This window comes from Odocoileus virginianus, chromosome 11 (assembly GCF_023699985.2).
Source record: "Odocoileus virginianus isolate 20LAN1187 ecotype Illinois chromosome 11, Ovbor_1.2, whole genome shotgun sequence".
NCBI lineage: Eukaryota > Metazoa > Chordata > Mammalia > Artiodactyla > Cervidae > Odocoileus > Odocoileus virginianus.
This window is the reverse complement of record NC_069684.1, coordinates 35116763-35141014: the sequence shown is the minus strand read 5'-3', so window position 1 is coordinate 35141014 and position 24252 is coordinate 35116763. Positions and strand designations below refer to the sequence as shown.

General features: G+C 50.8%; 1 protein-coding gene and 1 long non-coding RNA gene across 2 annotated transcripts in view; one reads left to right on the top strand and one right to left on the bottom strand.

Annotated features, from left to right (window-relative positions):
- Positions 1-912, bottom strand: part of SPSB1 (splA/ryanodine receptor domain and SOCS box containing 1) — a 70256-nt gene extending 69344 nt beyond the window's left edge. Inside the window, exon 1 of the mRNA XM_070474249.1 lies at positions 704-912. The gene's annotated coding sequence lies outside the window, so the exon portion shown is untranslated. The remainder of the gene's footprint in view (positions 1-703) is intronic.
- A 54-nt stretch (positions 913-966) lies between these two features.
- LOC110131221 (uncharacterized) lies at positions 967-13546 on the top strand. Its single transcript, XR_002312185.2, has 2 exons — positions 967-1197; positions 12047-13546. It is a non-coding gene; the product is annotated as an uncharacterized lncRNA (long non-coding RNA).
- Positions 13547-24252: the final 10706 nt, after the last annotated feature.

The window sequence follows — 24252 nt, the reverse complement described above, 5'->3', positions numbered from 1 at the left end:
GGCTGCTCTGTATTTTCTGTTTTAATCGATTTCCCGACAGAACTCTCGGCTCTCCCCTGGTTGCTCAAGCAGCCGCGGCGGCTCCGGGGCGGCGGGGAGGGCGGCGCCGCCAGGGGTGTCGCCCGGCGGGCTCCCCGGGGGAGGCGCCGCCGGCGGAGCTGGGGACCCCCAAGGGTGCTAGTTGGGCCGCGCTGCGGACCTCGGTCCCCGCCGGCGGGAAAAGCGAAAGTAACTCCATGGAGCGGGGTCGCGCTACCCCTGAGCGGAAGGGGCAGGTCGGCGCCCCCGCCTCCGCCGCAGGGATGGTCCCGAGGCCACCCCCGGCGTCCGGGCACCTAGAAGTCTCCGGGGGCCGCCGCGCGTCCCGGGCTCCTTCTTAGGTCTGCAGCCGCCAAGGCTCAATCCCGGGTCCGACGGTCTCCGGGGCCGCCTGGACTCCCGCCCCGTCTCGTCCCCGCAGGTGGGGCCCGGGGCCGTGCGACCTGCCCGCGCCTGCACGGGCAGCAGCTGCAGCAGCGCTGGGCGGCGCCCCGGGCCCCTCTCCCGGGACCCGCGCCGAGAGAAGGGCTCCCCACGTACCCGTACCGGGTCTCCAAGCGGGACCCCACCCCAGCCCCGCGCCCGGGTCCCCAGGTGCTGCGACCCCAGCGCGCGCCCGACCGGGACCCCCACCCACCCAGTCCCCGCGCCCGGCCCTGCCTACCGCTCCGGGGAGGCTGCCGCCGCCGCCCGCTCTCCTGGGCCGAGGAGGCTTCCCGCCGCAGGGAGCGAAGTCGCCTCCTCCCCGCGGCCCCGGCGCCAGCGCTGGAGCCTGGTGCCTGCTGCGAGCGCGCAGGATGCCCGAGCGCGACTTCTGTGCAAAGAAGAAAATGCAACCGAAGGCTTTAAAGTGAAAAAGGAACGCGCTAGGGGCGGGTCCTCCCCGCCCCGCCCCTCTTCTTCTTGCCTCGCCCCGCCCCCCGGCTGGGGTTCAGGCGGCCGCGCGGGGGGCGCAGTGCGCTGCTGGGCCCGAGGCTGGGGCGCGGGGCGGGTGGTGTGTCACGTGCCCGGCGGTCGTTCCACAGCCTATGCAGCCGCCGCCCCCCTCCTCTGCCTGCGCCATCGCCCCACCCGGAGGCCATCGGGGCGCTCCGGGCGGCGCCGAAGCTGTGGTCCCTCCGGAGGCGTCTTTGGGAAACGCTGGGCAGCCTCCGCTGGGTAAGAGGCCTTGGTTGCAACACCCGGAGGGCTGCAGCGGTGCTGGGCCAGCGTGGGCGCGGGGGGAGAGGAGGCGGGCGGGGGTTTACTAATAATAATTTTTTTGGTCTCTTGGGAGGGTCAGGGTTATTTCAATAACCCTGGCAGCAAGGCTTTGCTTGTTGTTTAGTCGCTCAGTCCTGTCCGGCTCTTTGCAACCCCGTGGGCTGTAACCCACCAGGCTCCTGTGTCCATGGGATTTTCCAGGCAAGAATACTGGAGTGGGTCGTCATTTCCTTCTCCTGGAGATCTTCCCACCCAGGGATCGAACCCATTTCTACTGCACTGCATGTGGATTCTTTTCCGCTGAGCCACCTAGGAAACCCTGGTCTCAAATTACCAGAAACTAAAAATTCTGTAATTCTAGGGCACAGGAGAGCAGTTCATTGGCCAGCAGATAATCCAAGGACTGCTGGTCCTGCTGGAGCCCACCCCCCACTAAGGCATTTTCCCTCTAGGTGGGCCCAGGGAGGGTGTCTTGGGATTCCCAGACCCTGGGGGGCCAGTACCAGGACATCACCAGCTTCCTGATGACCTTGAGCATACAGCTGATGGTTTCCCATGAATGTTTGTTGAGTGAATGAAAGAGTGCTGGGTGGGTACCCACCACCCCCACCCCACAAAGACTTGTCCGTGTAAAAGTGTCAGCTGGCTCCAAGCCACCAAAGGAGTTTTCCTCCACTCCCCTCAACAGAGCAGTCACTTGCACTCTAGAACTGGGAAGATTTTAAAAAGAACTTTTTAAAGACCAAATCTCTTTACATTCCTCCACCCACAATAGTGTGTAGTGTTCACTGAAGGGCACGGAAGATTCACATTGGAGAAGCTGTCAAGAAGAATGTGGTTCCGTAGTAATTTCATCTTTACCGTAACTATAAGGGTGGAACTGTTACATTGACTGTAGAGATCTGGCAGTGAACCCTGTAGGGGTTCCTGGGCACAGGGAGCCTTTCCGTTCAGCCTCCAGCACCTCCCCCTGAGTTCTAAAGGGCTGTTTCAAGCAGTTGCATATCCGGGAAGAGGGGCTATGTAGAGTCAAGGGAGGAACAACCAAGAAACAGCCTTGGGGTAGGGTCCTCATTCTGCCTCAAGGGACACACTTAACAGTATCTTAAAGCCCTTGATGGGGCATGAGTGGTAAAGAATCTGCCTGCCAACGCAGGAGACACAACAGACTCAGGTTCCATCCCTGGGTGGGGAAGATCCTCTGGAGTAGGAAGTGGCAATTTACTCCAGTATTTTGCCTTGAAAATTCCATGGACAGAGGAGCCTGGTGGGCTGCAGTCCATGGGGTCGCAAAGAGTCGGATACGACTGAGTACGTAGAATTGAAACCCAACAAAGGGAAGATGTCAGCATTCTACATGCCTCTGGAGACCTGAGGCCAGACTGAAGAAACCAAAGTTCATCAGAAAGATTACCTGATGGACTTCCCTGGCAGTCCAGTGGTTAAGACTCCTCTGTTTCAAAAAAAAATTAAAAAAAAAAAAAAGACTCCTCTGTTTCACTGTAGGGGACTTGGGTTCAGTCCTTGGTCGGGAAACTAAGATTCCACATGCCTGACTGTGTGGCCAAAATATTTAAAAATAAAGATCACCTGAGACCAGATTAAAGGACTGCAGGCCCTGCACACAGCCTAGTCTTACCAGCAACCCCACCCTTGTACTATTGTTATGAAACTCCTCATCAAGTCCTCCAGTGTTGAGACACAGTTTTCAAAGACAGGAGCCCACAGAGGCTTCCTTTGCCTGGCAAAGCAACAAGGGTATTCTTTTCTGTCACCCAAAACTCTGTTTCAGAGATTCAATTTGGCACCACTGCTCAGAGGTCAAGATTCCAGCATCAGCAGGAGTAACTGGTGAAAGGCCTCGAGGTAGCTTGTTGTTGTTCAGTCATTAAGTCGTGTCGGACTCTGTGACCCCATGGACTGCAGCACACCAGGCTTCTCTGTCCTTCACCATCTCCCGGAGTTTGCTCAAACTCATGTCCATTGAGTCAGTGATGCCATCCAACCATCTCATCCTCTGTCTCTCCCCTTCCCCCCGCTCCCTGCCTTCAATCTTTCCCAGCATCAGAGTCTTTTCCAATGAGTGGGCTTTTTGCATCAGGTGGGCAAAGTATTGGAGCTTCAGCTTCAGCATCAGCCCTTCCAATGAATATCCAGGATTGATTTCCTGTAGGAAATTTAGACTGAGGCAGACCAAGGTATAATTCAAGTGGCAGTCCATCCATCTGGGACCTGAGACCCCACCTTTGATGTGAGGACCCTGAAATAGACTGTTTCAGGTAAGACAACCTCAGCACTCCCACCCCCCTTCCTTCAGTGTGAATCTTCACGTATCAGCTCTGATCCAGTAGGGTAATGAGATCGCGCTGACCTAAATTTCCTAGAGGGATCCCTGGGGAGTGAGCCTTCCTCTCCTCCAGGACGTGGGCAGGTAGGCCGACCAATGCTGGGAAGCTGGGCATCCCGCAGTGACCCGGAACAGTGTTGAGCAATAGTGGAGTCCAATTGTATGAAAGGGGTGTATACTCATCCTATCAGCACGAACAGTATTGTTTTGTTAAAAAGATACATGTTGTTCAGTCCCTAAGTCGTGTCCAGCTCTTTGTGAGCCCCCTGGACTGCAGCATGCCAGGTTCCCTGTCCTCCACTATCTCCCAGAACCTGCTCAAATTCATGTCCATTGAGTCGGTGATGCCATCTAACCATCTCATCTTCTCCCGCCCCCTTCTCTCTTGGCCTTCAGTCTTTCCTAGTATCAGGGTTGTTACGTATTGTGACATCAGCAGATAAATACCATCCAGGAATTTGAAGACTGACTCAAGTCTTAAACCCACTTATCTGTCATTCCATGGGGGTGAATAGGGAGGGGGCATGGTTCTGGGCTTCTGGTGGTGTCATCTGCCCCCACAACGGCACCTCCACCTCCACTTAGATTTTATCACTTGCAAGAAGCACAGTTTGCTCCCTTCTCTAATCTGTTTCAGGAAAATTATGGGGAGAAATTGTTAGATAACAAATTGGCTGTCAGCTGCTTTTTTTCTTTTTCTTTTGTGGCCACACCACACAGCATGCTGGATCAGGGATCGAACCCATGCCCCTTGCAGGGGAAGCTTGGGGTCTTAACCACTGGACCACCAAAGAAGTCCCTCAGCTGCTGTCTGTGATGATAAGGGGTCTGTCCAGAGCTGTCTCAGACACACTGCAAGCCTTTAGAGCAGACTTCTGCTGCCTGCACATGCTCCCACCTCCTCAGGGCTCCCATTGTCTCTGAGTCCCTTTTGCTGGTTGAAGAAAATGGACAAGAGATTGGTATTAGACAAGTAATGCAAACCCCAGCTGCCACTCACCAGCTGTGTAATCTTGGTTGTTGTTGTTCAGTAGCTAAGTCATGTCCGACCCTTTGCAACCCCGTGGATTGCAACTCACCAGGCTTCTCTGTCCTTCACTATATCCTGGAGTTTGCTCAAACTCTTGTCCATTGAGTTGGTGATGCTGTCTAACCACCTCATCCTCTGATACCCCTTCCTCCTCCGGCCCTTAATCTTTCCCAGCCAGGGTCTTTTCCAGAGAGTCGACTCTTCCCATCAGGTGACCAAAGTATTGGAGCTTCAACTTCAGCATCAGTCCTTCCAATGAATACTCAGGGTTGATTTCCTTTAGGACTGACTGGTTTGATCTCCTTGTAGTCTCAAGAATCTTCCAGCATGGCACTGTCATTCACCAGCTGTGTAACCTTGGGCAAGTTATCTAATCTTTCTAGGACCCACTTTCCTCATCTATTGAATCGCTCTGCATGTTTCCCAGAATTTGGTGGTGGGGAAAGGGTAGCAGTCATGCCACAAATATTAATTGAGCACAACATGTGCAAGGTATTGTGTTAAACTGAAATGCAGAAAGTTTTGAGGAATGTCAAGATAATAGGCCCATTTTAGATATTATTACTTTATTTTATTATTGGAGTATAATTGTTTTTCAGTGTTGTGTTATTTGATGCTGTACAACAAAGTGAGTCAGAGATACTATTATTGACAATAAGAAAAATGTTTTCTAGAAAAGCTTGAAATCAACAACACAAAAGTGTGACAAGATCCACCAGAACAAAAAGAACTGAAACATATTTTTCAAATTTATACCCATTCTGCATTCTTAATACAAGATATACTTATGTCATGAAGTGAAACTGGAGTAGACCTTACCTTTCAGAACTTTGATCTTAGAGCTTTCATGAGTTAGTGCGTGCATGCTCAGTCAGTCGTGTCCAACTCTCTGACCCCATGAAATGTAGCCTGCCCTGCCCTGCTCATAGGATTTCTGGGTAAGAATACAGGAGTGGGTTGCCATTTCCTACTCTAGGGGATCTTCCTGATCAGAAATCAAAGCCAAGTCTCCCGTGTCTCCTGAATTGGCAAGTGGATTCTTTACCTCTGTGCCACCTGGGACTTGGTAGACATATTCTCTTAACCCTTTTGTCGGGGGTGGGGTGTGCGATTCACTCCGGATCACATAATTAGCAGACAGTGACACCTGCTGGCAGAGTATGATATTGCAGTGTAGCTCTATCAGACACTGCTGGTCATCAGAACAAGGGGGTGATGTTGAGCAAAGTTTCGGCAGATTCGTTTGGTTTTGTTTGTTTGTTTTTTTAATTTTTTAGCTGCATCATGTGGCTTGTGGGATACTAGTTCTCTGACCAGAAATTGAACCTGTGCCCCCTGCATCGGAAGCATGGAGTCTTAACCACTGGACCACCAGGGAAGTCCTCAGCTACTTTCAATCAGATATTGGGTAGCAACCAGGCTTGAGGAGAGTTCCTATGACCTTGAGAAGAATGAATAGATGACCTTGGATTTGTCACAATAGTTATTGTAAAGTTCTTTGAAAACACTTTTAGTGCCTAGAAGTGAGCTGGCTGAGACCTTGATACCTATCTTGACTGTCCACTGGACATTTTCAATAGTCTTTCAGTGTATTTTCCCCCCATGGGAACATCTTCAATATTATAGTCAAATGCCAATACAAGTGAAGCACCTCTCCAAGTATTTATTCTTTTACTAAATATTGAAGCACTGAATGAATAAGTATTGAACAGCACTATTCTGCAGGCTGGAGAGAGAGTAGTAAACAAAATAGACCGGGCTCTTGACCTCAGAGAATTTCCATGGGAGGGGGAGAGACAGAAAAGAAACAGTAAATGAGATCATTTCAGAGAGTAAAAAGTGATAATAAAGAGTCATTTTATATAAATTTGCTCTGTGGACTATTTTTCTTTAGGAACAAATGTGTATTCAAGTGGACTCAATTCAACCATTAAGACTCTATATATGGAACTTCCCTGGTGGTCCTGTGGCTAAGACTCCATGCTCCCAATTCAGAGGGCCCAGGTTTGACCCCTGGTCAGGGAACTAGATCCCAGATGATACAACTAAGAGTTCGCATGCCGCAGTTAAGAGCGCACGTGCTCCAACTAAGACTTGGTACAACCAAACAAATATAAACATTTTTAAAACTCTATGAGAAGGTTCTAAAAAGGTCACCCGTCATCCCAAATGACAAAGCAGAGACCTCTGATAGTCAGGGACTCATATTTCCTTCCTGTTCCCCCACAGCAGTTTGCTCTGTTTGGTCGACCCCTTGAAAATGAGTCCAGACTCAGGTTTGACCTCTCTATTCCATGCTTATCTCAGGATGCCCATTCTTCCAGCTGGAGGCTCTACCACCACACTCATTAAGCAAGCATTTTAGTGGGAGTGAGCTCCCCTTCTGTGCTGTGAGCTTCTAAGGTTTAGCATTGATTCCACAAGAGACCAGCTTGGAGAATGAGATGAATCAGCTCCCATTCTGCCTCACTGCTGGCAAAATGCCTCTAAGAGCTTACAGCACCAGTCCTTTCACTTTTCTGCACAAAGCCTGGCACTTTCTGGCTGGGAATTGGTGATGCTTGTTCTGTTTCCTCTGGTGATGTCCTGGATATGTCTCTCCAGGAGAGATTGGGTTGGAAGAAGAAAGAATTAAGGTATTCAGGGGCTTCCCTGGTGGCTCAGTGGTGAAGAATCTCCCTCCCATTGCAGGAGGCACAGGTTCATTCCCTGATCTGGGAGGATGCCCATGTGTCATGGAGCGCCTAAAACTAGGCATCACACACGCCACAACCATTGAGCCTGTGCTCTAGAGCCCACAAGCTGAAACTACTGAAGCCTGCCTGCCCAGGAGCCTGTGCTCCACAAGAGTAAACCCTGATCACCGCAACTAGCGAAAAAGCCTGTGCAGCAACAGAGACCCAGCACAGCCGAAACTAAACAAATAAACTTTAAAACAGAGAAAGAATTAAGGTATCCAAACCTATAGTATGATCGTGGAGGAGGATTCTGCGAGTAGAGAAGGCTGCCCAGTCGAGGTTCCAGGCTGAGCAGGGAAGCTTCAGTCAGCCTCCTGCCTGACCCTGGGAATGGGGTCTGAGAGCTAACTTCCAGACATGGGAACACGCCGTATGTCACTGAGGAGCAGGCACTGCTGGGTGTGGCCGGCGGGGCAGCACACTCTCTCAGGCAGTGGACCCAGGGCTGACCACTGGCCAGCTGTGGGCTGTGGGGCATCTACAGGGTTGGTGTAATGAAAGGAGAAATCACTAGAGCGATTAGGAAAGTGAGGAGAGAGTCCACCCCCAGGATTTCCCTCTGCGGCCATGATGAAATTGGATGGGCATCTCTGTGTTCTTCCATGGGATCTTAATGTTGACCTTTGCATTAAATCTCCCAGACACTTTCCTGAAGGCCAGCACCGGGCCTGTCAAACTTGCAAAGCATGCAGGACCCTCCTGGAATTCTGCATCTGTTTATTCCCATATGCTTGATCTTGCTCAAGCAAATGCTGATTGAAAACTGCTTTAAAGAAATATTTATTGTCCTCTACCCCAGCCACTGGAGATGGTCCTTCCCCACCCCCGTGACCTGGAGCTCAGACTTGTTTAGGCCAATGGGATGTGAGCAGTGTGTGATTCAAACAGAGACTGAAATGAGCTTGCACCACTGGTCTCTACTTCTTGGCACCTCTGTGACCATCAGAAGAGCTTCTCAAGGGTCTCTGCTACCCCTTTGTCCTTGGGATGAATGCATAGAACAGAGCTCTGAGCCACATCAGGGAACCCTAGGTTCCAAAGCAAAGTCACCCAGTCAAGCCTGGGGGGACCAACTGACTCCCAGCCATCCTGTAGAAATGTGAGTGAGAAGAAATGATTTGTGGCTGGAAGCCACTGTGTTTTAGGGTGGTTTGTTACGCAGCAACAGCCTACTGATACAAGAGCCTACAGTGTGCTGAGCTCCGAGTAAAGTAAGAGTGAAAATAACTCCTGCGACAAGTCTACAGAGGAAGGGGTACATGGGAAAGCATGCTATGGGAAGACAGGATCGGGTCGGATAGGATGAGAGCTGGGAGCTGGAGGAGGGGCAGGGGGTGACTAGCAGGCAAGGAAGGAAAATCCAGGCAGAGAGGCCCTGGGACGATGCTTCACACAGGTGGGAGCTTGACACTTGGAGGAGCTGCAGCAGGGAGTTGGAGGAGCCAGGAGAGATGGGGGAGGGGGCATTCCTGTGGGCTGAAGGGACAGGTAGAAGGCAGACTGCCTAGAGCCTTGTGAGCACGTTAATTATTCTGATACACATTTTGCATATATCACTTCCATTGCTGAGTGGGAATCAGATTGGAGGAAAACAAGCAAGGCAAAATAATCATAGTTTAGCCATTAAACAAAGCCAGGAACCTTTAATTGCTCCTCAAGGACCACAGATAATATGCTTAGCCATGTCCTTTGATGTCAAAAAAGCAAGAGAGCTCCAGAAAAACATCTACTTCTGCTTTATTGACTATGCCAAAGCCTTTGTGTGGATCACAACAAACTGTGGAAAATACTTAAAGAGATGGGAATACCAGACCACCTGACCTGCCTCCTTAGAAATCATATGGAGGCCAAGAAGCAACCATTAGAAGTGGACATGGAACAACAAATTGGTTCCAAATCAGGAAAGGAGTAGGTCAAGGCTGCATATCGTCACCCTGCATATTTAACTTATATACAGAGTACATCATGAGAAATGCTGGACTGGATGAAGCACAAGCTGGAATCAAGATTGCCGAGAGAAATATCAATAACCTTAGATATGCAAATGACACCACCCTTATGGCAGAAAGTGAAGAGGAACTAAAAAGCCTCTTGATGAAAGTGAAAGAGGAGAGTGAAAAAGTTGGCTTAAGGCTCAACATTCAGAAAACTAAGATCACGGCATCTGGTCCCATCACTTCATGGCAAATAGATGGGAAACAGTGGAAACAGTGACACACTTTATTTTGGGGGCTCCAAAATCACTGCAGATGGTAACTGCAGCCATGAAATTAAAAGATGCTTGCTGCTTGGAAGGAAAGTTATGTCCAACCTAGACAGCATATTAAAAAGTAGAGACATTACTTTGCCAACAAAGGTCCATCTAGTCAAAGCTATGGTTTTTCCAGTAGTCATGTATGGATGTGAGAGTTGGACTATAAAGAAAGTTGAGCACCGAAGAATTGACGCTTTTGAACTGTGGTTCAGTTGCACAGAATGGAGAAGACTCTTGAGAGTCCCTTGGACAGCAAGGAGATCCAACCAGTCCAACTTAAAGGAAATCAGTCCTGAATATTCATTGGAAGGACTGATGCTGAAGCTGAAACTCCAATACTTTGGCCACCTGATGCAAAGAACTGACTCATTTGAAAAAACCCTGATGCTGGGAAAGATCGAAGGCAGGAAGAGAAGAGGATGACAGAGGATGAGATGGTTCGATGGCATCATCAACTCAATGGACATGAGTTTGAGTAAACTCTGGGAGTTGGTGATAGACAGGGAGGCCTGGTGTGCTGCAGTCCATGGTGTCGCAAAAAGTCAGACATGACTGAGTGACTGAACTGAACTGAGCTGAAACTTTGAGCTATTTTGCAGATTCTAAAACCCCCACCATGACCTTTCCCGATGGAAAGTGAACGTGAAAGTTGCTCAGTCATGTTCAACTTTTTGTGACCCCATGGACTGTAGCCCACCAGGCTCCTCGGTCCATGGAATTCTCCAGGCAAGAATACTGGAGTGGGAAGCCATTCCCTTCTCCAGGGGATCTTCCCAACAGAGGGATCGAACCCAGGTCTCCCGCATTGCAGGCAAATTCTTTACCACCTGAGATACCAGGGAAGCCCTCCCCAACGTCTTAGCAGGTAAACAATCCACCTGCAATGCAGGAGACCCAGAAGACTCGGCTTCGATCCCTGGGCTAGGAAGATCCCCTGGCGGAGGAAATGGCAACCCATTCCTGTATTCTTGCCTGAAAAATCCCATGGACGGAGGAGCCTGGCGGGCTACAGTCCTAAGGGTGGCAAAGAGTTAGACATGACTGTGTAGCTAAGCACATGAAACCCACAGCAGGTGGAAGATAACTGTATCCGGCCCATAAGCATACAGACCCCAGGCTGGCTGGAACCAGAAGGTTAATGATGCTAACTCCCACTTACCTCACCACTCACCAATCACAACCAATCAGAAGAATGTCCACAAACTGATCACAACTCCCCTCCCCTCCCCTATCTTTTTCTGGGTCTTCATTCCTTTGCTCTAGCTTTTTCTAGTTGTGGCAAGTGGGAGCTACTCTTCACCACGGTGAGCAGGCTTCTCATTGCCATGTCTTCTCTCATGGTGGATTACAGGCTCTAGGGTATGCAGCTTAGCTGCTCCGAGGCATGTGGAATCTTTCCGGACCAGGGACCAAAGTCGTGACCCCTTCATTGGCAGGCAGATTCTCATCCACTGTGCCATCAGGGAAGTCTCAGCCTGTCTTTTAAAAAAAAAACCTTTCCCTGAAAGCTTTTGGGGAGTTCAGGCCTTTTATGCACCAGCTGCCTAGACTTCTTGCTTGGTGCCTGCAGTAAACACTGAACTGTCCTTCACCACAACCTGGGGGCAGTAGACTGGCTTTACTGTGAGTGGGTGAGTGAACTCAAGCTCGGTTTGGTAACAGTGGAAACCCTGCTTCTTTCACCAGCTCCCAGGGCACCGGCGACCAAGTTTTTCCCCCAAAGACAAGAAACCAGAGGGATCTTTTGGGGAAAAACTAAATCGTCCAACAGCAAAGACCTATAGATTCTCACACTTGAGGGCCCTCAACAAACAAGTGCACTCCACCCGTGGATAAGCACCACCCCCACCCTCCCATCCCCCTGCTCAGGCCTCTCACTGCAGTGGTGGCTTCTCTTGTTGTGTTGTGGCATTCAGGCTCTAGAGCACGGGCTCAGTAGTTGTGGAGAAAGGGCTTAGTTGCCCCAAGGCATGTGGAATCTCTTTGGACTGGGGTCGAACCCATGTCCCCTGCACTGGCAGGCAGATTCCCAACCTCTGGTCTGTCGGGTTAAGTCCCTCCATCAGCTTTCTAAGCCTCACTTTCAAAGGTGAAGGGGAGCCAAGGATGGCAGATATTTGAGCAGAACCTCCAAGCTGCTCAGGATAGGTGAGATTATGATGGTACCAGTTCCCCAGAGCTCAGAGTCTTGACTTATCATCCACACTCCAAGTTCATCTCACTATTGGGAAGCCCTGCCTCCTCCTCATGAAGGGACCCAGACCAGCAGCATCTCCATCATCTGTGGGCTGCTATAGCAAAGAGAAGGCACGACCACTTCCCTACCAACTCTCTACCTTTACTAATAATTTTGCTGTTGTTTTTCAATGACCTGAAACTCACAGGAAAGTTCCAAGAACAATGTAAAGAATCTTTTTTTCCCTTGGACTTCCCAGGTGGTACAGTGGATAAGAATCTGCCTGCCAATGAAGGGGACATGGGTTTAATCCCTGGTCCAGGAGGATTCCACATGTTGCAGGGCAACAACAGCATGCGCTGGGATCCCATGCGCCACGACGGAGCCCATGTGCTGCGACTACCGAAGCCTGTGCTCCACAACTGGAGAGTAGCCCCACTTGCTGCAACTAGAGAAAGCCCTTGAAGAGAAAGCAGCATTGAAGATCCAGCCCAACAAAAATAATAATAATAATAATGAAAAATTCCTGAATCACTTGAGTGTTCTGACATGATCCCTCAATACCCCCCAAAACAAGGCTACTCCTCTGCCTAAGCACAACTCATCCCTTCAAATCAGGAGCCTCGCTTTGGGATGTGAACATAGCTAATCCTCAGATCCTATGAGTTCTGCCAGTCGTCCCAATAAAGGCCTTCAGAGCAGAAAGACCCATTTCAGATCACGTGTCACCTTTAGTGCTTGTCCTTTCCTACAGAGCGAGATGTTCCAGGCTCATTTTATGCTTGCCCTGCTACAGCGATTTCCCCAAGGAGCCCTGATTCCTTTTTCTGGAGAGGAAGATTTAGAAGCCAGGATCTGGGTATTCATTCTCACGGCCCTTGCCCATGTTGGACCCTCGCTCGGGGAGTAACCATGCAGGGCTGGAGTTGGAGGCCACAAGGCTCCAGAAGTGGAACTGGTGGATGCCTGTGTTGAGAGGGGAGTCACAGTTTTCTCGGGGATTTGAGGGAAGAATTAGTGATAGAAAATTAAAAGACAAGGCAATAATTAACTACAGGAAAAACATAGCAAAACACACACCAGAAAGGAAATTTAATCATAGTATATTGTGTGGCTCGGCTATAAATCATATTTAGATGTATGTGTATGTATGTGTGTTTAGTCACTCAGTCATGTCAGATTCTTTGTGACTCCATGGACTGTAGCCCACCAGGCTCCTCTGTCCATGGGATTCTCCAGGCAAGAACACTGGAGTGGGTTGCCATTTCCTTCTCCAGGGGATCTTCCCAACCCAGGGGTCGAACTCCAGTCTCCTGCATTGCAGGCAGATTCCTTACCATGGGAGCCACCAGATAAGTCTTTACAATAAATACAATAAATGCTTATTTAATCAGAGTGGTGGGGACTCCCCTGGTGATCCAATGGTTAAGAATCTACTTAGCAATGCAGAGGACTTGGGTTGGATCTCTGATAGGGGAACTAAGACCCCACATGACGCGGGGCAATGAAGTCTGCGCACCACAACTTCCGAGCCCGTGTGCTTGTGCTGCAAGTAGAGAAGCCCAAATGCCACAACTAGAGAGAAGCTCCTAAGTGCCGCAAATAAAGCCTGAGTGCTGCCGTGAAGACCCAGCACAGCCAAAAATTTTAAAAAATAAAAACATAATGATGTAACTATATTATGAAGTTGGAAGGAGAGAGTGTGGATTCTCAACTCTCATGAAAGGATGATAATAATAAATGATGTTGATGACCAACAGTTATTGAGAGATTATTTCATGCCAGGTCCAAAGTACATGTGTAAATTATTCACGCCTTACATGAGCCCCATGGGGCAGGTATTACTATCCCACATTATAATAAGAAGTCTGAGGCATGATGAGATAAATAACTTATTCATTCTTGTTCTACTAGTAAGTGGCAGAGTCTAGATTTGAACCCAAGTAATCTGGCTCAAAAGTCAGCATCTTATCTGTTATTTGATATGGTTTCTTACATTTGGATGATGTCATAGTGAAAAAATAAACAAGCTGTTGAGAAATACAGCTGTGAATATCAGAAGAAATAGCTAAAAAAGAACTGTAAGTAGCCACCTCTTGGGTATAGCAACTGGGCGTAGGGAGGGGTGGGACAGGAAATTGCTGGGGAATTTTGCTTTACTTGTTTTACTTTACTCTGAAATGTTAAAAACTATTTGCATGCACTGTTTTGATTAAAATACAAATCGAGTCCAAAAAAGGAGCTTCAAATGGTACAAAGGGATCCCCCATCTCCTCTCCCCAAGGTATCCCGCTGGCCAGCTTCCTGTGTTCATCCAGACTATCTGTGCTCTGACCTGGGGGCCATACTCCACACACGGCTCTCCCTTCACTCCTCTCTTGGAGACGGTCAAGCATCTCTTGATGAGCATAAGCATCTCTCTGGAGTGTTCCACGGTGGCTCTGAATCAAGACAGGCATCCCGCCTGGAGGGGGCCCTGGGACAGCTCTTCCCCATGTGCTGACGACCCACCTGAACCGGCCACCGAGACATGGGAGCAGGGCTGTCAGGCCCAGGCAGAGCACAGAGCCCCGGGGCCTGAGCCAGAGGGAGAGCTCCTGCCCGGCTGCCAGGTGCCTAGAAGATCTAGAGGAGACCAGGTCAGTAAGCCAGGTGTCCTGGGGCATCAGAGGTCATTTATGCCTTCATCCTGTGATTTCTAGGTCACAGAGATGCCCAGGGCCTCCGGACTTATGGTGCTTTGGACATTGGGTCTGTGACTTTCCTGATGGTCCAGTGGCTAAGACCCCATGCTCCCATTTCAGGAGGTGTGGGTTCCATCCTTGATCAAGGAACTAGATCCCACATGACACAATTCGGGGTTCGACTGCTGCAAGGAAAGATACTGCATGCTGAAAGAAACAGACATGGCGCAGTCAAATAAGTTTTTTAAAAACAGTCAGCCAGGCCCTCCCACCCTGCCCCAGGAATCTGCCCTCAGGAGTGGGCGAGTCCCTCCCTGTCCTCCACCCTGTCCTAGCTCCATCTCCCAGACCGCTGTAGCTGCTCAGTGTCGGGGAAGCTGAGTCTGGGTGAGGTCTCCAGGGTGCCCACTCACTACCCAGCAGGAGGAGGACTGGGGTGGAGTGAGCTGAATTTCCTTTCTATTTAAAGAAAAAAAACCCAAGTCAATATTTTTAGGTGCCCGCTAAGAAGCTGCTTCCTCTGAACAGGGTCTTCGTCTGCCGTGTGGTGGGGAGGTGGCTGACCCAGCCTGCAAGTTAGGATTGGAGCGGGGAGGAAGGGGGGGGGAAAGGAGGGGGGAGTCCGCTTCCTGGGCTGGTGCAGTTCAGTTCAGCTCAGTCGTGTCCGACCCCATGGACTGAAGCACTCCAGGCTTCCTGGACAGATGCTAACATCTGGTTTCAAGTGAAGGGTCTATTTCTTTCCTACTCAGCCAGTAGGTTTGCCTGAAGCTCCAGAAGGAACTTGCCGGAAATTGGTGGCAACTTGAACCCAGGCTCCTTCTGGCCTCTGGATTTCATTCTGATACCAGACCACCCAGGCAGCTGGCATGTACCAAGAGCGGGCTGAGCTCTGTCTGGAAGCCATATCTGAGAGACTCTGCTGCGGGTGCCTGAAGACACATACATGATTGTCAACCTGCGCTGGTTTCTCTCTGCCCCAAAGGGACAGTTGCAAGAATGTTCCCCACTGACTCTGTAGCTTGTGCCGGTGTGGAGCATGTGTGTGCTCCATCATCTCCGACTCTTTCCGACCCCATGGACTGTAACTTACCAGGCTCCTCTGTCCATGGAATGTTCCAGGCAAGAATACTGGAGTGGGTTGGCATTTGCTACACCAGGGGAGAAAGGAACTGTTACCCACTCCAATATTCTTGCCTGGAGAATTCCATGGACAGGGGAGCCTGACAAGCTATGGTACTTTCACTTTCACTCCAGGGGATCTTCCTGACCCAGGGACTGAACTGGCATCTCCTGCATTGGCAGGTGGATTCTTTACCGCTGAGCCATCTGGGAAGCCCTGTGCATGTGTGGAGGTCCCCTCTGTCCCCCAGGGCAGCTGGGAAGGACATAGAGACTACAGCTAAGACCCAAGAGAGAAGATCGGTCTTCCCTTGGGACTTCTAGGTTCCAGGTGATCCCTGGGAGGTGGAGCTGAAGCCTGGGCACGTTGGCAAGTACAGGAGGAAGGACTGACTGCTGGATGGACAGCTTTGCTGGCAAATTGGCCTCCCCAGCCACACTCTCGAAGACTCTGCACTTTCCAGGGGCTTCCAGGTCATCAGTAGGCCCCTGGGGAGGGAGACCTGGGAGTCACATCCCATCAGGGCTGCCAGGACCCGAGAGAGAACTGTGGTGCCCTATACCAAGGTCACAGGTGTGAAGCCCTGCACCAAGGTCACAGGATAAAAATCTCTGGGACTGATCAAGTTCCATAGCAACTTTTGCTGTGAGCCTCCGGATCTAAACCAGCCAGTCCCCTGATCCCACATTAGGTAAAATACCCACCCACCCTATAGCATCCTAACTAATTACCTAATGCCACCATTCCAGTAAGAATTTCTTTATCTTGAAGCTCTGAAAATTTGGCTACTAACCTGTGAAAAGATTCGACTCTCCCTCGAGCGAGCCTGCTGTTCTAACAGCGTCTCCCACTCTAATAAACTCTGCTCGCCTCTCATTCTGCCTCATGTCTGGAAATTCTTTTCCAGCCCGTGCATGGACCACAATAAGAACCATCCTCTGGGGTTCTGGCAGCTCCAGTTTCCCCGGCTTGTGGATCATGAAACCGAGGCCCACACACGGGAAGGGCTGAGCCGAGGCCCACAGCAGTCTTTCCTGACCCCCGCACCAGGCCAGGCTCTCCCCCACCAGATGGGGAGCCCTGAGGAAGGTTCCACCCCATCTGAGGCCCCGCGCACAGTGCCCGGCACACAGTAGGTGCTCAGCAAACATGGGTGGTGAGTGTGACATCAGTCGGCAGTGTTTCCTGAACACCTAATTTGAGGTTCCCCACTTGTGCAGTGTTTCCTGGCCCCCTGGCCTGCTCTCCAGGACTCCAGAACTGCCGCCTCTCACGGACTCCTGCTGGTCCCACCCCAGGTCAGCACTTGAGAGCCCACTTTGTGTGAGACGAAGGCCCCGGCACCCGAGAGACCCCTACTGTGTGATGAACGGGTGTGGTGGGGGACACACTACCTGCTCTCACTGGAGCCCGTGCCTCTGGCCATGGGTCTCTCCTGAAGGGCCCATGAAACCACGTGAAACCCAGGCTCGGGGCTTCCTCCCCACAAAGCTGGGTTGACCCTCCCAGTCAGCAGAAGAGGAGACTGAGGTTCATAGTGGTGAAGCTGGGCTGTCACTGCCCCTGAGCATCAGGGCTGGGATCTGAACCCAGATGTTTCTGACTCCAGGGCCCAACCCTTAAGCCCATAGCGTGCTGTCTCCTCCCAGGGACCCTGGAGAGGCCCAGGACGGTAGGATCTGCTTACTTGCTCCCAGCACACTACCGAGGGGCGGAAACCATACCACAGGCTACGTTGCACACCCTTGCTGTTTGGACAGGCCTCGGGCCCTGAAGGAAATCACTCTTGGCAGGAGAGCCTCCCGAGGGGGAGCTGCCGTGTGGGCAGAGTCGGAGCCGGGACCTCTTGGAGCCAGGCCTCTCCGCTGATCCAAAACACAGGGCCACACAACCTCACGCAACATCCTGAGGCACTACTGACTCAGTCAGCAAGCACTTAAAGGGCGCCAACTGTTTATAAGGCCATAGAGATGAGTAGCTGACCCTTGCTGGGCTAATGAGGAAGGTATGTGCGTGCATGCTCAGTGTTTGACTCTTTGTGACCCCGTGGACTGTAGCCTGCCAGACTCCTCTGTCCATGGGATTCTCCAGGCAAGAATACCGGAGTGGGTTGCCATTTCTTCCTCCAGGGGATCTTCCCAACCTAGGGATTGAACCCATGTCTCCTGCATTGGCAGGCAGATTCTTTATCACTGAGCCACCAGGGAAGCCCAGTGGGGAGGGGGCATCACACAACAGATCACTTGCTGGTGTGGAAGAGGGAACCCTGCCTGCCTTGTTCATGTCTGGGTCCCCAGCATTCACCACAGTGATGAGTTGTGTGTGGGATGAATGGATGGATGATGGATGATGGATGGATGATTGCAGGGCCGGGTGGTCTGGGTGATCCCCGTCTTGCTGAGCCTTCACAACACAGCCAGACCCGGCTGGACCCCTCTCCGGTTAGCAGCCCCCTTGATGACCCCACTATCCCAGGAACTGATGCTCCAGATTTCCTCCCCAAATCATCCTGACCACCATGAGATATCTTTGGAGTCTCGTGCTTTATATTGGGAAGGGGTGGAATTTTACTTTCTGCTCCAGGTTTGTTTTAGCATAAAAATATTTTCCTCCAACTCCTAGAGCACAGATTTTGTCCTAGGAGGTGGTGCTTTGTTTGTCCTGTGGTTCAAGTTCTCCCAACTCTGTGTAGTGACGTTTTCGAGAAATCTGAAAAGCTGAGATCGACCTGGGGTAATGTCCACACTCCTTGGCTGGCCTTCAAGGCCCAAAGGTCTGGCCTCTGTCGCCTCTGTCGCCTCTGTTGCCCACAGTGGTCACTTGCACTGTCACCCTCGGCAGCACAGGACTCTTTGTGGCCCCCCGAACCCAATTCAGGTTGCTTCACCTGAACTTGTACTAACCCTCAGGACTCAACTCACCTCGTCCTCCAGGAAGCCCTCCTGGCTCTGCCATGGCCTCCATCATGCCTCTCTTCAGACTTTCAATGTAGTGTTAGAATAATATCTCCAAAAAAAAAAAAAAAAAGAATAATCTCTCCACTATACAATGCAGTTGCTGACAAAAATCCAATCCATATTATCTTAAGTTGGAAAAAGAAGTGGGATGGATTGGTTCACAACACTGGGAAGACATGGGTGGGGCAAGCCTGGGGGTGACAGGGATGTTTGGAACTCTGTGCCTCTTGTCTAAGTGGCTTCTTTCTCTGGGACAGGAGGCCTGGCTGCCTGCTCCCCAGGCAAACACATAAACAGCTCTGAGTCACAGGAAAAACACTCTTTTCCACCAGCTCCAGGTAGAAAATTCCAAGGAAAGTGTATCAGTCCAGGCTTCAGGCCAGTCCAAGCTCACACAAATTAAGGCTAATTTGAGAAGAGCTGCAAAGGGGGCTCTTTACAGACGCCTGGGTCCATGAGGGGGGCAGTACTGCTTTCGGACTGGGTGGAGGGCTGGTTCCACCCCTAGGCCTGAAGGGCTGGTGCCAGGGAACAAGCGCTAGGACCTCAAGGGGGAGAGATACGCAGGGAGTCTGGCTGCATAAGCGCTGTGACCTTCCTTTAAGGACGCAGCCAACCCAGGGGACCCTTCACAGCTGGGGTAATAAATTACTCTGTCGCTCCTGTTCCACTGATGGATCCAACTGGAGCCGGGGGGCCTAGGGAGCATAAGATGCAGTCCATGCAACCTCCTGGGGCCCAGACCAGGGTAGGGGTGGGGCAGGATGCAGAGGTAGGCAAACAGAAGACCCTTCCTGTATTACCTCCTCTCCCTGGACCTCTCCAGGGTGGAGGAGGAGGACTGGCCTCCTCATGGTCGGGGGTGAGGGAGGGAAGAAAGGGAGAGGGAGGGTGAACCACATAGTGTTAAGCTCGCTCAGCACCCCAGGCCCCGGGCCAGGGCCTGCCATGGGCCTCCTCTCTCCTGGGCTCAACACTGATAACTAAATATTGAGACAGATGAAAGAGGATGTGGCAAAGCCTGATGCCACAGCTGCTGGGCTGTGTTCAGCTGCCTCCCGGGCATTGAATGAGGCCCCAGGTCCCAGCCTGGAGTTCAGGTGGAGCAGGCGGAGGGGCATCCCTTTGGGGAGCTGCTGGGTGGATTCCAGGGGGCTGAAGAAGGAGGGGGCAAGGAGGACTGGAGACTGTGGAGGAGAGAAGAGACACGCTACAAGAGTCCCTTTTAGGAAAAATGGAGCTTATTTGTGAGTCACCAGGTGGCCATCCCAGGGCAGAGGGCAGAGGCTGTGACACGGGCAGACCATGCAGACACGACCCTCAGAGGGGAGGCTGCAGCAGGCCCTGGGCCCCAAACTGTCTCCAGGTTGCCTGAGGTCCAGCCCAGGGACCATCCTGCCGAAAGTGACTAGTGTATGGCACCTGCAGCCACACATAGCTCATCTGTTCAGTTCGACCAGCTTGGACGGCAGCTCAGATTCAAGAGCTGGCCTGAATCTATAAGCCGATTGCACATGTCTCCTCTCTCTAACCCGACTGTCACATACAGGAGCCAGGATCAGGTCTTCCTTGACTTTTGTCCACTTCACGTAGCACAATGCTACTCATAGTAGGTGCTCAACAAATGACTGATTAAGAACTCATGAATGTTCTCTTCGGACAACGAAAACTGCTTAGAAATAGTAAAGAAAGTTAAAGAGAGACCATAGCTCTGCTCTAATGCAGGATATTTTCTGTAGCACTTACTTAAGAGCAGTTACAACTCATACATATCAGAGATTGTCTTCAATTTAAAACAATAAATGTGTCTTTTAATAATAAAAAATAAAATTCAAGAGCTGGGCAACTGCACCTCTGCTGTCTCTGGTGTCTACCCCGCCTTTTAGGATTTTGTGAAAACCTTCCACGGCAGCCCATGAAGTCATAATATTTGCAAGGAATCAAACCACGGCTAAGACTGGGGAGGCTGTGGTGGCCCTGGAATTTTTGAGGCACTAAGAGTAATTTTAGCGTTTGCTGGGGAGGTGGGGGCAAGTAGAGCACTCTGGTCAGGTTTATTTTCAGGAGCGAGGGGACACCGGTGGACACGCCCTCTCGCCTCACCTTCTAACTTTGCTCCCGAACACAGGTGGGCGGCGGAGCGGATGGCCTGCAAGGCTGGTTGTAAACACAACTCTCGGCTTGGGTTTCTTGGGGGATGACTTACTTCTGAAATAGCTTGATGATTAGAAAAACTTTTGGGTGGATGTTCCCTCTCCAGAACACAGAATAACAACTGCTAAAGTGGTTATTTCTGTTCACTAGATGGCCCTGATTCCCAAGGCCTGGGAAGCACCAGGTGAAAAGTTTGAAGCTCTCCAATGTGCCTTCAGCTCGAGTGGTAGGTCCACGTGGATCTGGGTGCTGCTGCTTCTCCTTTTGGGAAAGACCCTCGTGCTGATCGCAACACCCCAGGGATGGAATATCTGCCCCCCCAACCTCATCCAGGGATAAGTCCAGAGCTGGGTGCTACCTGAATTCCCATGAGGAGGGGCTTTGGGGCAGGGATCTGATTAGACAGGGGAGCACAGGATTTGACGGTCAGTGGTTAAGGGAGCTTCCTCAGTGGCTCAGCAGTCAAGAATCTGCCTATCAGTGCAAGAGACACAAGTTTGATCCCGGGGTCAGGAAGATACCCTGGAGAAGGACATGGCAGCCCACTCCAGTATTCTGACCTGGGAAATCCCACAGGCTAAAGTCCACAGGGTCGTAAAAGAGTTGAACACGACCTAGCGACTAAATAACCACCACCACCACAACCAGGGTTAAGAATCTGCCTGCCCATGCAGGGGACACAGGTTCGATTCCTGGTCCAGGAATACCCCCCGTGCCACAAAGTAACTAAGTCCGTGAGACGCAACTACTGACCCCGCGTGCTCTACAGCCTGCGCTCTGCAACAAAAGCCACTGGAATGAGAAGCCCATGCACCGCTAGAGAGTAACCCTCGCTTGCTGCAGCTAAAGAACAGCCTTTGCACAGACACACAGACACACACACACACACACACACACAAATTACAAAGAAAAGGGCGCATAGTCCTTGCCTTGAGGTTACATTGATTGCACAGCACATGACAAACATCAAGAAAACCTCAACTGTTCATAACTGTTCATATCCAAGAATCTACGGGGTGCTCTGATGAGGGGGAGAGATGTGAGTGGGCCCTCTAGGCCCCTCCTGGTGCTGACACCACAGTGACCCTTGCGGGAGCCAGTAAAGTCCTCCCTAGGGTATCCCAGGCAGAGCCATGAGCCCGAGGTTGTCTCTCCCCTGGGCATCCCGGGTCATTGAGATGCTGTGAGCTGTTGGCAGCCACGATCCCTCACAAGAAGGTCATGTATCGAGGCAGGATTGAGGCCACCATGCACAGGAGAGTCGCCAGATGAAACACAGAACACCCTGGGAAATTTGCGTTTCCTGTGTGCATGTGTGTTTAGTCGCTAAGTCATGTCTGACTCTTGCAACCCCATGGACTGTGGCCTGCCAGGCTCCTCTGTCCATGGGATTTCCCACAAGAATACTGGAATGGATTCCCATTTCCTTCTCCAGGGGATTTTCCCGACCCAAGTATCAAAGCCACATCTCCCGCATTGCAGGTGGATTCTTTACCACTGAGCCACCTGCATTTCAAGTGAACAACAAATAATGTCTTAGTCTAAGTCCATCCCAAGTGTTTCCTGGGACATACTGCTACTAAAATGATACTTGGGGACCTCCCTGCTGGTCCAGTGGCCCAACTTTGTGCTCCCAATGCAAGAGGCCTGGGTTTGATTCCTGGTCAAGGAATTAGATTCTGCATGTCACAACTAAGACTCAATGCAGCCAAATAAATATTTTTTAAAAATCCTTAATAGTCAACTAGCAATTAAAAACATTTAAAAAAATAAAATTTTATTTGTTCTTTACCTGAAACAAACTTCACTAGGTGTCCTGTAGATCTATTTGCTAACCTGGCAGCCCCAATGAAAGAGGAGCCTAACAGCATTGGCTGACTTCCCTGACTTTGGTCCCACTGAATCTGCCCCACCCTGGCCCTTCCAAAGAGCAGAGCCAGGACATCCTTCTTTCAGATCTAGTTTGAGTTGGGTTTCTGTCACTTGCAACTGAAGGAGTCTGGGTTAAAACAGCAAGTCATGGCTACCTTTCAGGAACAAAGTAGCCTGCAGCCTGGGAATCTGGGGGCTTGAAAACCCAAAGTGTGGAACCCAGGCTCAAGAACTTTTTTTTTTTTTAATTTTTTTTATTTATTGGTCTGTTCCAGGCCTTAGTTGCAGTAGGCAGGATCTTTTAGTTGAGGTCTTAGCTGAGACACATTGGATCTAGTTCCCTGACCATGGATCAAACCCAGGCCTCCTGCATTAGGAGCTTGGAGTCTTAGCCACTGGACCACCAGGAGATTTCTGGGCCCGTCACCCTGGCCTGCAGCCTCTTCTCACTTCTCTTTCAGGGGTTGTGCTGGGGACACAGCCTGTGACCATACTGACCCCGTGGTTCCCTCCTCTCTCTTCTGCCCTAGAGGTTTCCAGCTTCCTTTTGCATCTCCTTTCCTTCCTAGGCCATTGCTTATTATTGTGATTATAATTATTGTCATATCAGGGTTTGTTTCTCGATTACAAAGCAGGTTCACAAGTACTGGGTCATTTTAAACCTCACTCTAGCCCACCAGGCTCCTCAGTCCATGGAATTCTCCAGGTAAGAATACTGGAGTGGGTTGCCACTTCCTTCTCCAGGGGATCTTCCTGACCAGGGATTGAACCCACGTCTCTTACATTTCCTGTGTTGGCAGGTGGGTTTTTTTTTTTACCACTAGTGCCATCTGATAAATACTAAAAATAACTTAAATGTTCAACAGCTGAGGAGGGGACATGCTTCAAGTATGCTTCCCATCAGTGGATCTCACACTTGTGCGGAAACCAAGTATGAAGACCATGAGGATGCGTGGAGAAGGCTCACAATAAGACAAACATAAAAAATAAAGGCTACAAAACCGTGTGACACAGAGAGCATCTCCTGAGGAAGGGAGGTTACTGAACATGAAAAAACTACTAGGTAGGATGGCAGGCACTGCAGACAACTTTCTGTTTTTAATTTTTTTAAACTTTTTTGGCCATGCCGTGCAACATGCAGGATCTTAGTTCTCTGACCAGGGATGGAACTTGTTCTCCTTGCAGTGGGAAGCAAGGAGTCTTAACCCCTGGACCAACAAGGAAGTCCCTTAATGGTGTCTTTTTTTTACATAAATGAAAATTCAAATGAGAAAATTCAGTTTTTCCAAACTGCCTCCCCTCTTGATTGGAAGTAAGAATGGGGACAGACCCCAGCTTTGGGGGCCCCCTGGTAAAGACAATCACAAAGAGAATCAAGGAAGACAAGGAGACAGCAGTGAAAGCCAGGTCCCCTGACCCCCGCCAGGGCTTTGCTCTCAGGGTCGGCAGACTCTGTCTTGGCCCCCAGATTTGGTGGTAGCCAACAGGTCTTGCTGACGGTCACCTCTTGACCATCAGTGAAATGAGGTCTCCTGCCTGGGCTGTGTTGGCCGCTGCTGTGGAAGCAGTGGACTCTTAGTGGTGCGTGGCGGCCACCTTGAGGTGTGGTGGTGTCCAGTGGATCAGAGGTGACCTCGGAGACCACTCCAAACAGAATGTGAGGCTAGAAGTGACT